At 27.9% G+C, this 12,384-nt stretch overlaps 1 long non-coding RNA gene across 2 annotated transcripts; it reads left to right on the top strand.

The window, feature by feature from the left end:
- Nucleotides 1-278: 278 nt before the first annotated feature.
- On the top strand, nucleotides 279-3,276 carry LOC126665453 (uncharacterized). Of its 2 annotated transcripts, none has more exons than XR_007637604.2 (6): nucleotides 279-545; nucleotides 1,219-1,242; nucleotides 1,319-1,424; nucleotides 1,548-1,765; nucleotides 2,368-2,442; nucleotides 3,038-3,276. It is a non-coding gene; the product is annotated as an uncharacterized LOC126665453 (long non-coding RNA). The 2 variants fall into 2 exon arrangements; XR_007637603.2 differs by having other exon boundaries at nucleotides 300-545; nucleotides 1,633-1,765.
- The last annotated feature ends 9,108 nt before the right edge of the window (nucleotides 3,277-12,384 follow it).

A 12,384-nucleotide genomic window follows, 5' to 3' on the forward strand; every position in this document is an offset into this window, starting at 1 on the left:
TAAACAATTGCTATCAACTGAAATCTAAACGCTGTTTCTAAACAATTGCTATCAACGGAAACCTAAACGATTGCTATCAGCGGAAACCTAAACGATGTAGCTAAACGAATTCGCTGCTGCTATCGACTGAAACCTAAACGATGACGATGCTGCTATCGCCTGAAGCCTTAACGTTGTCATCGACTGAAATATCTGCTAGTATGGATTTGCTTTGTTATTTTTTATTGTAATTAAATTCTAACTTCACTGTGAATTTTTGATTTCTTTTCAACCTAGGGTTTTGATTTTTGATTTCTTCTCAACTGCAGCAAATCCTCATCTCATTTTATTACCTGATTTCTAATTTCACTGTGAATTTTTGATTGAATTTTGGGAGAGAATGAGAGTTTGATGCAAATTGTTGATTAATTTCCCTAACATGCTCATTGATTTTCGTTTTACTTTTCTGTTTGTTATTTTAATATCTGTCATTTTCCACCGCAGACAACACTTCTCATTGTGACTATTCACTTACGTCTTCTGGCTGCAATCATCCTTACAATTTGGTAAATTACTTTTTTTTTAGATAATGTTTATCCATTTTTTAGTTACTATTTTTCATTTTATTTTTGAAATGTTATGTTGTAATTGTTGGAGATCCAAAATGAGCTATACGCTTGAATATATAGAGACTATTATGATTAGGTGGAATCAAATTATGATTTATCAAATGAAGTAGTAGTGTTTCCATCATGCTCACTTGTTTCTAGGACATCTATAGAATAACATTTTCTTTAGTATTTTGGCCATAATATGTTGCTATTTTCTTCTATTAATGGTTATATATCAGTTACTGGATCATTTTCTATGATCCAGTGCCTGATATATGCAGCTTATGGAACCTTTGGTTATTTGCACATTATGGAACTTTCAGTGGTAGGGAAGTGTTCGCAGGTTTAATTCTATCTCGGTATGGTGTTTCTTATCGTTTTTACTTTGCTTCATTTGGTTTCCATTTTACTGTCATTTGAGGTTCACATTTCTTGTTTGACTACAGCTACCATGAGTCAACTTAATATTTAAATTTGCCTTTAACGTTACTTATGGAACCTTAATGTTATTTATGCTTGATCACTCAATTTGAGTCTACTTGCTTTTGTACTTTCATTGTTTTAGAAGTTCATATTTTATAATTTTGACTGATGTGAGAAATGACTACTACTATTGCAATTCTGGTAGGATTGACACGTGCTGTAGCTACTGGTAAGACTCAAAGCCTTTCTGAAATGAATTTCATGTCAAGTTCTTTTATCATTGTTTTAACCCGATTTGATGACAGCAAAGGAAATTCTAGGATTGATGATTCAGACAAATGCAATGGTCATTCTTCTAACTTGATATATATTCAGGGCAGCTAGCAAAGGTCCCAATTTTGGCTTTCTAAGGTCATCTTTTATGCAGTGGAATTGTTCGTATTGTCGTGTTTATGTTAAATCTTCATAATCATTTATTTCAAAATTTAAGTCTTAGTTTAATTTCTATTTGTTTGATTTTATGTCCCCTTTTAGGTAAACTCTTATGTGAAGGATAATGGAATTAAAGTGAGCTCAAATGTTGTTTTGCTTGCATATGATCACCTTCGCTTGTTTGCAGTCAAAGGAACTGATGCTGAAAAGACCAACTCTAGCGGGGCTTTCATAGAAAATGGTGCACACTACAAGAAAACTAACAATTCTCATCTCAAAATCCAGCAGCAGAAGCAAGAAGATTTCGACCGAAACCTCAGGTAGAGTTTTCATTAACTGAATCTTCTCAATTTATGGTTTTGATTTCTTCTCAAATTAGGATTTTGATTTCATAAACTGGAAGTGTACAAGCAAAACAATTTATGATTTCTTCTCAACTTAGAGTTTTGATTTTTTCTTAAATTAGTACAAACTGATTTTCCTTCATTTTTCTCTGTTTCCAATCAGAATTAGCACATTAGAACTCAGAATTTTCTCGAAAAAATTTAGTTTGGATTAGTTTAAACATCAAGAATCCGATAGAAATAGCTAGAACCTCACTTGGAAGTAGGAACTAAAGATTCTAATTAGCACCTTCTCTTCTCAAATCTGTATAGAAAATAGTTCAAAACTTAGGGAATCAGTTTAAATATCTAGGTCGTTACGGTTTTGACATGCTAAAATATAAAAATGTGTAATGCGGCACGAATTCTGTTTGATTTCAGTTTGAAGAATTGCCAAGGCTGTTCTGTTAAACTTAGCTGTTTTTGACATGTTATATTTTTTATCCTTTTAAGAATCGCCAAGGCTGTTCTGTTAATCAATTCAGATGGATTATCTTCTCCTTTTATGTACTTATGCTTTGTTCTGTTTTTATTTCCAGGAACGAATTCAGGTCAGAGGAGTTCAAGTTCATTTTATAACTAGACTGATCAGACAAACATCAGCCATAGAATAGGTAATGTTCTGAGTATTTTAAACAATAAACATGACTTAATGGGTGGATTTATTATTATTATTATTTGTTATTTTTTTTCCTGCTATCTTAATTTAAATATGCTGCCAAAATAAATTTGAAAACATTAAACTTAAAATTTGAATGTTTACATGTTTACACTGTTAAGTTCATTATGTTCGTTAATATTTTTATATATTTTCTTTTATATGAATCATAATGCTCTACGATCTTACATAAGTGTTTTTTGTTTTAAACATATTTATTTTCATGTTCTGATCTGAACCAATTTTCTTTGATTTCATGTGCTGATCTGAACCAATTTTCTTTGATTTCATGTGCTGATCTGAACTATGAATAACAATTTGTTTTCATGTGCTAATTTGATGCTTTAAAAGCAGAGAGCTTTTATTCATAAGTAGTTAAAGTGCATCCATGTGCTAATAGATTAACTATCTAAAATTTGCTATGACATCTGAAAATTATGTTTAAGAATGTAGGTTTTGCTTGCTATGACTTCTCTATGTGATCTGTATCGTGTAATATCTCTGTATTTTGCTCACAAGGTAAATTCTTAAATTAAATATCATTGTTTTAGCTATGAGAAGCTGTACATGGAGGAGGCAATGCATAAATTTGATGAGCAACTAATAGATGTCAAAGTAGAGGAACTTACAGAAGCGACGACAACTTCTAATCCACAAACGAAGAAGCCAATCAAGCTAAGTAAAATATCAGCTGAGCAAAATTTGAATGTATTTCTTTTGTAGACAATGATAATAGTCCCTTTTTATATGAATATAATCCCTTTTATGAAAGAAATTCAGATTCAAATTATTACTGCTTATGATTAATGAGATTCAGATTTTTGTTGCATATTTCTGCTTATAATTACATTATGTGGGAGCTGTTGCTGTTTGTGTATTGAATAGTTATATTTTTTTGCGAAGGGGTTTTGGTCGCAATTGGTATATAGATTGTGGTCGCAATTGCTTTATTGATTAAACTACGACCGGATTTTTGGTCGCTATTAATGTTTATTTTAGCGACCGGAAATTTTCCCTTCGCAAATATATTACGACCGGATGCTTTATTACCGTCTCAAATACTTTTTACGGCGGAGCCTATTGCGACAACATACGACCGGATTTTTACCGTCCCTATAGACATATTACGACCGTAATTAATGAATTTACGACCACTTTTCCCTTCGCTAATGAAGCAGTTTCTTGTAGTGACACTCTTCTAACTTATAAAAATGCAAAATCGGAATTTAAATCGGTGAACTCTTAATACACTTGAAGAAACCTTAGCGACCAATATTAGGCCGCACGGATACTCTTATTATTGATCAAGTGTGAAATATATGATAGGAACACATAAAATACACCTTTCGGCCCCACTTTTAATGGAAATCAAGAATAAATTGCATCGGATTCTGAAAGTAAAGAAGGAAAATGGCATTTTAGGGTTTGGAATGAGAAATTTTTTGGGATCTGATTTGTAAATGTAATTAGGCATATATGTACTTTGGACCACTAATCATTTTACCCACTTAAACACTCTTTAAGCTTTGTTTTACTAACCAGATTACCATTCAAAATATAGCTATGTGGGTCTGTTTAATAGGATTAGTAGAGCTTAAATGAACCTATGAGATTATAAATATGTGTTAATTTTCCTATCTTATCTTATTTTAGCATAAAAAATTCCTTACATTATTAGCAAGAGCAAATAATATAATAACATTGATTCATCAAACATGCCTGAAAAGTAATTATGTGCCTCTTATGCTAATTAAACTAAATAATGCCAAATGTTATACATACATACATCAATACTGATTTTAGTGAAATAAACAATAACCATGATAGACAAATTATAAATAAATTTTAGTTTAAATAGAAGATGTGATTTTGTATATTCAGCAAGTTAAAATATTATAATGTCGTTAATTTTTGTTTTTTTATCAAAAAGGCAATTATGTGATATTTCATATTATAATCAAAATAAAATGAATCTTACTGCTTTTAAGTAATGCAAATGAATGCAATCCAGAAAAGGTCAGTTTTAAAGCACATCGAATAGGTTACAAAAACATATGAAGAAGATGAAGAAAGTCTAATGTTAGATTTCTGTAAAAAAAAATAAAGTTTAAAGTTAAATTTTAGGCTAAATACATATTTGTGCCCTCAAACTTTAGTCATGTAGTCACTTTCATGCTAAGGCTTAGATGACAATCATTTTACACTCATATTTGACAACCTTTTTAGAAATTAATACTTTTTAAATATGAAATTAATTTTTTTTATAAAAAATTATAATTGACTAATAATACAAAGTTAAAAAAAATTATCATCAATAATTATTTATATTAACTTAATTTTAGAAATATTTTTTAATATATAGAATTGGTGAAGTGTTTATACATTAAAATTATTTATATGTACTATTAATTTTAAAAAAAATTAAATTTAAATTTAAATTATTTTTATTTTTAAATTATGTTATTAAAATTTTATTTTGAAATAATAATTATTATATAATAATTTAAACTCTTGAAGTTGTATTTAAAAAAAAGATCTTAATTAAAATAAATCTAGTTAGTTTTTAAATAAAAGTTTTAAACTAGTTTATAAAAAAACTAGTTCGATACAATTTCATGATCTAACTAATTTTTTTTTCTGACAGATATGAAGAAATCAATCTTGTAGGGGAGTTTTTTTTTTATAAGGAAAGTCTTTGTGGGAGGAACCGAACCCACGATCTAGCAGATTACTGTCTAACGCTTAAACTTTTCTGTAGGTAGGGGTGAGCATCGGTCGGTTCGGTTGGAATTTTTTTTATTTTTGGTTTGAAAACTTTCCAAACCGAACCGAACCTTTTTTAGTTTGAAGGCAAAAAAACCAAACCGCACCGAACCAAAAATTTCAGTTCGATACAGTTCGGTTCGGATAAAACCAAATTTTATTACTTTTTATATTAAAATTAATCCAAATATTAAATAATTAGAGTCTAATATCAATTATTAATTTATATATCAATAATAATTAAGATATAAATATAAAAACATATGAATATATGTATATTATTTTTATATATTTTATATTAAATTTCGGTTTTTTCGGTTTTTCAATTTTCAAAACATGCAAACCAAACCGAACACCAAACTTTACGTAAAGTAGAAACCGAACCAAACTGTTTTCACCGAAAAAACGAACCAAATAACAAAATTTGATTCGGTTTGATTATTTGGCCTGGTCCGGTTCTTGCACAGCCCAATTGCAGGAGAGTTTGTACGCACTCTTTGCTAACTAGCACAAAAAGTGTTTAAATATAATATGGTTATAAACTTCAGATGTTAAATGATTATCGCTGAACTTTGAGTATGTAACTGAATGAAGAGTTAAAGTTTAGGGGTACAAAAATGCATTTAGCCTAAATTTAAATTGATTATAATAATTTACTAATGTCTTTTGCTTTTCTGCTTTGAAACTTTTTGACTTATGCACAGCTTTGCTTGATTTTTGTGTTTTGAGGTGGATTAAATTAGTATTAATTAGTTGATTAAACTTCCTTTAATTATGAATCTCTAGAAAGGTAACTTGTGTCTAATTATATTCTTAATCCAAAACATGCCCCCACAACAAACTTTTTTATTCATCATTATAGAAGCACACAATTTTGGACTTTTCTCACATTCTATTTTTTGAATTGAGATTCTCCCCATTTTGAATTTATTTGGATATAACTAGGCGTGTTTAAATTTAATTTATATAATTATAAATTTTTAAAAGTCCAATATATAATTGAAAAGTAAATTATCTATATTACATTTTAATTATTATTTTGTTTAATTATATGACCAACAGAAAATAAATTTAAACATCTCTGTTTATACATGTCAGGCGAAATTTAACAATGGACTTACCACTCTTTAATATTTGTTTATTTTAACTTTTGATCAATTTTTAAAAAATAATTGTTGATCAATTTCTATTTTTAATTTTTTAATCCTTAAATCAAATATTAAGCAGTATAATTTTATATTTGGATGATCTTTAAAATTTAATTTGAATGGTTATGAATGTCATATCCTCTGAATCTTAATTAGAACAATAAAAAAAAACTCTTCAATAGTATTTTTAAGTTAAAACGCTAAAATACATTCATAAGTCAATAAAATAAAATCGATGTTCGTCTTTTTTAATATATTTTTATATAACCTTTATAGAATTATACATTTATAATTCCACTCCAAAATAAACACGAGTAAAACTGTGGAAAGTGGCGCAAGATAGGGAGCAAAATTTGTTCTTCTACTGCTAATAAAATATGCTGGAATTTTTTTAAAAGCATTTGGATGAATCATAAATCTAGAAAAATAAATTGAATATTGATATAACGTACTCCATAACACTATTTTTAATTTTAGCTAAGAAAATGAATTAGATTCTTCCAAAGATGAAAACTTTTAGACCTTGACATTATGACCCACCATAACGACTAAAACCCAATAATGGGATAAGAGATGCAGTACAGCTGAGGATGCTTTATGATTTTCCAACATTGATCTATAAAAGTGGAAACATGCTTAAGTACTTTGCTCCCCTAATGTTCACGATATTTGAGTTTGTGATTTAATCATTGGCTATTAGAATGATAATATAAGGTGATATTTGATATCTAAATTATTTTTAAAATATTAAATTAAAGATATAAATTTTAATTTTTATTGAAAATATCATATAAATTTTGTAATTTTTATTAATATAATACACCATCTAAATATTTCCTTTCGTATTAAAATAATAGGCATTATGTTTTTATTTTTTTGTTATTCTAAGTTATAAAGCGCCATTTATTATTTAAATGATCATTTGTCATACATATTTTTCTTAAATTATAATAAAATATGTTTTAAAATTTTAAAAACTAATAAAATATTATTATATTTTCTTTTGTTATACTGTACATTAGGTGTTTTGAACGAGTACTATATAGTTATGAAATGACAGCTTTGAGCTTTTATATTTAGAATAATTCCACTCACGAGATCTTTTGTAGGAGGTCAAATTCTAGTCTCAAATTTTAAAAAATTATGTGAATACAGTTTAAATTTGAAATTTCGCTTAATCTAGAAAAGCACCTTACCAATTCACTCGTGAAGATAAAATTCTACATTAAAGAAGGAAAAGTATGTTTTTTAAATAGATTAATCCATTATATTTAAATAAATTTTTTTAATATTTGTATTTGTCCTAACTTGCTTACTAATTTATTACGGTAGAATTATTAATTTCAAAGAGCTTTAATGTTATTTGAACAAAAGATCAGTTTATACCCTCAACTTACAGTAAATTTTCAAAAAAGTTAAAAGTAGCAAATTAAGATCATTTTTATCCAAATAGTTCTTTTTTTTTCTCTAACAAATCCGAGCCGCCTAGATTTGTTTTCTTATTTTTTCTTCGGCAGCCGTCAATGGCTTAATTTTTCTGTTGAGGTAGCCACCCCTTTATTTATATTATTTTAATTTTATAGAATATAATAAATAGCTAATTCTTTTTCATTTTTTTGATAGATTAAAATTTATCACGAAGCGCAATTCAATTATCAAGAAGCGAAGATAGATTGAAGATCTTTCATCAACAAAATGGATTCGTCTATGAGCTATACTAGTTTTATTTATTTTTTATTGTTTGTCTTTTTTATGAATGTTTTATTTTGTCCTTTCTTTATGAAAGATTTGTCGTCCTTTTTCCGTGAAAGGTTGGCTGTCTGTTTTTTAGGAGTTATCAAGTGTTGATTGAAACGGATGCTGTGAATTTGCGGGTGATTGGAGAAGTTTGAACGAAGAGTAATTGAAGATTGCACTTAATTCGTTAAACAGTTAGTAATTTATTTTTATTTTCGTAAATAAGATCCGCGAATCATGCAACATGTTGTCTGTTTTATGACAGATCATCGGGTTTAGTTTTTAAATTATCCTGAATTTTTTACAACTGTAACTGTTTCATATTTAATTTAATAAGATATGATGAATTCAAAAAAAAATATCATTTTTATTCAAAACTTGGGTAAATCAGTTCAAAAATCTCTCTTTTCTCTCTCACTATAGACACTGAGACACACTTTTCGATATTTGATGGTGGTTTTTTTTAAGGTGATTTCTGATGGTAAAAAATTTAAAATGGTCCTTTTTTTTAAATTAACATATAATAATTTTAAAATAACAATTTTAGCCTATTAATTAAATTTTATATTTTATATTAATATTAATTAAAAATATAGAGGATCTTTTTATATTTTTGTAAACTTTTTTTTGAATATATTTTACTTTTTTTTTTTAAATTTCAGGTAAGGAGGAGCTCCTCCTCATTTGAGACTAGAATTTTTTTCGGAGCAACATATTTTCATTTTTGCAAGGAGCACACTGGTCACCGTTGAAGAGTAGATTCATCATTATTCTGTTCTTTACATGAAGAATGCAAGTTGGTATGTTCCTCATGTTCTTGAAAAACAGATCCAGATGGGTTTGTTTTACGAAAAATAAATTGGCCGGAAATTTTTCCGGAAGTAATGATGGCTGGAAAAAAATTGAAAAAAGTTCAAAAAGTTCTCTAATTTGATTTGGTTTGATTATATGATTAATTATGATTAATTAAAGTTTAATTATAATTTTTATACAACTCACTCTCTAATTATGGTGACCTTCAACAAGAGAAGTTCTTTTATCCAGTCTACACATATTCAGAGTATAAATGACATAGGTTTGCTATTTTTAAATTTTTTTAAAATTTAACACAAATTAAGAGGGTAAATTGGTCCTTTATTCAATTTTATTTTTATATAACTTTCAATTAAACAAAAGTTAGAAAAAAAATATTCTCATTTTAATTTTTCTTAAAATATAGTAACAAATAAAAGATTTCGATTGTGTCTTTTAATGAAGCCACATTTATAGTTCTTTTGCTCATGTTTCACGATCAAATAATGTGATCCTTCACTTTTTATTTCGTTAATATTTAAATTGTTGCATTATTTTTATTAGTCAACTAATTTAGAAAAATTAATAATAATCTAATTGATAAATTTATTTTAGTTTAGCTCTTAAAATCTAGAGCTGAATATAGTATTGTCCAGTTGATGATTGAGGTTTGAATTAAGAAACGGCCCAATCAAAACTGGTACAGAATTGACCCAACAAGAACCAGCCCAAAACTGCTCTACTAATAATTTATAAAAATTAAGAATAAATCATTTTTTTTTAATTTTAAATATAAAATTATTTTAAAGTTTAGTTTTATTTTCGACATGATTTTAGTTTTAATTAATACATAAGTATCACGGACACGGACACAGATACGTGAAAACGGGACACTCGGACACGGCGAAACGGGATTATTTTAAAGTTTCCTACGTAAAAAATGAAATTTTGTGTCCAATAAGTTAAGTGTCTGCAACGTTTCCGAAACGGGACATGTTAATTGAATGAAATGTCCGTACTATATAGGTTAATAAGAATGGCACAATTCCAAATCGACCAGAAACCAGTACGTTGCAATCGAAAACTTGCGGTTCCAATTAAAATTTTTGGTTTACGAATCATGCATTCTCTGTACGTTGCAATGCTTCTAATTTCAATAATGTGTCTGCCTTCCAAAAAAAAAATAACCATCTTAAATTGATAGGAAATGTGAAGAAGCATAATATTTTAATGCAATTTGAAAGCCATGAGCGGCTTTTCTTTTTAGGAGCAGCATGAGATTTGATTGAAAATAAATACTGATCACTTCAGAAGTAACTGTTTACGAGCAGTTATTGTTCTGGTTTTTCCACTATAATAAGTAGCCAAATCTATCATACATTTCGTGTAAACTTGTACACAAATGAATTGAATTCAAGCTGACTTTTGTAATCAACGTTCAAACTGAACCTTATTCAAAACTGATTCCCACAACTAATATCTGTAAGATTCAAGATATTTCAGAGGTCGTACACCTATATTTCTATATAATATAATCCTATGTGTATTATTTTAAAATATTTAGAGAAATTTTTTTTGATGAATAATATTTAGAGAAATTTCAGAGGCCGTACATTATTTATGTGTATTATTTTAAAATATTTGGGAGGATATTGAAGTGTTATTTATAAGAAATTCAGATATTGATTATCTTTTTATGAAGACAGAGGCAATTGTATGGGCGAGCAAAATGTCCGGACTGATTTAACCGAATGAACTGATGCCTTTGGTAATATGGGACTAATTTGGATGGCTGAGACACTTCTGAACATATAAAGAGATTGTGGGTTTGAACCACGCCTCCGTAACTAACAGTTGAGATTATAAAAAATTGATTACCATCTGCAAAAAAAAACTGATGCCTTTTGGTCAGTGAATTTTTTTGATTGGCCAGTTGGACTTTAAAATTTTAATTTTTGGATGCCAGTTTGATTTGGGATTTTAGCTTATAAAAATTAATAAGATTACTATTTTTTATTTCATTTTTATGATTACCGCTTTTATTTTTATAAATTTTAACCGAAATGTCAAATTACCAACTTATTTGAATCAATTCGGCTTTGATTTTTTTTTCTTCATGTCATTCGGATTCTGTTATTGTTTAATGTTCGGTTGGCTGATTTTGAACATTCAGTTAGTTCGGTTTTAAAATTTCTGATTTGCTTTTAACCGAACTGATCGAACGCTTACCGCTAAACAAATGGTGTAGCTTATATGATATTAATATGTAAAACAGTCACATTGAGCTTTTCATGCTTGTTTTAGCGCAATTAAAAATATTTAAAAAGGAAAATAAAATACCAGAACGGACAAATAAGACAATGACAATGACAATCATAAAAGATCTTGATACTGAAATCAAGATTTGAAATAATAAGTTGATTATCAAATTCTTTTATTAATAAATCAATTATTAATGAGTAAGAAAATAACAAAAATAATTAAAACCGATTGAGAATAAAATTGATATTTTATATTTAGTTATAAAAATAGAAATAAAAATAAAATTTTTGATCATATTTGAAACCGAAGAAGAAAAGAAGACAGTCAGTAGGCCATACTTCGTACTATTATACTACTTTTTTCTTACTTCAGTAATATGAGATCAGCATCATAGCACCAATCAAAAGATGATGATATGACGTGGCCGTTTGATAGTGGTATGATTCTTTTGATCACTGAATCTCTTAGATTTTACCTTGAATCGTAAATAAAATATGTAAGGAATGCAGTTGGTATATTTTTGATTTTGACTACTGATTGATCTAATGTTTTTTGATAATCTGATAGAAGCTTTATTTTCTACCATATAATGTCCTTACTCATTTCAAATTCCCAATAACACACCAAGCAAATGACTAATTCCAAATTCGATTTTTGAGAAAAAGAAATAAATAGAGGAACCCTCAATTTCTTATAAATAATTTATTTTCATAAAAAAGAAAGAAAACACAAAGAATTCGTATATAGGTGGGACCCATCCATTTTTTTCTTTCTTTTTAAAGTTCACAACAAACTAGATTAAAAGTGTGGGTTAAAATTGTTCGTAACTGAAAAATTATGATATCAGTAAACTATATCTATTTTACGAGAAATTCTTAGGTGAACCAAGTTCACCACGTAGGATTATGAACTATCCATTTAATGCGTGACACGTGGCGTAATTATTTACATGAGCCAATTAATAAAAAGCACATTAATTCTAAATAAAATACATTAAATAATCATTAATAATTGTGCTTTTCATTAATTGGCTCATGTAAATAATTACGCCACGTGTCACATATTAAATGGATGGTTCATAATCTTACGTGGTGGACTTGGTTCACCTAAGAATTTCTCGTAAAATAGATATAGTTTACTGATATCATAATTTTTCAACATCTCCGGTAATTAAGACTACCTCAATCAATCTCTCT

This window comes from Mercurialis annua, linkage group LG1-X, assembly GCF_937616625.2.
Source record: "Mercurialis annua linkage group LG1-X, ddMerAnnu1.2, whole genome shotgun sequence".
NCBI lineage: Eukaryota > Viridiplantae > Streptophyta > Magnoliopsida > Malpighiales > Euphorbiaceae > Mercurialis > Mercurialis annua.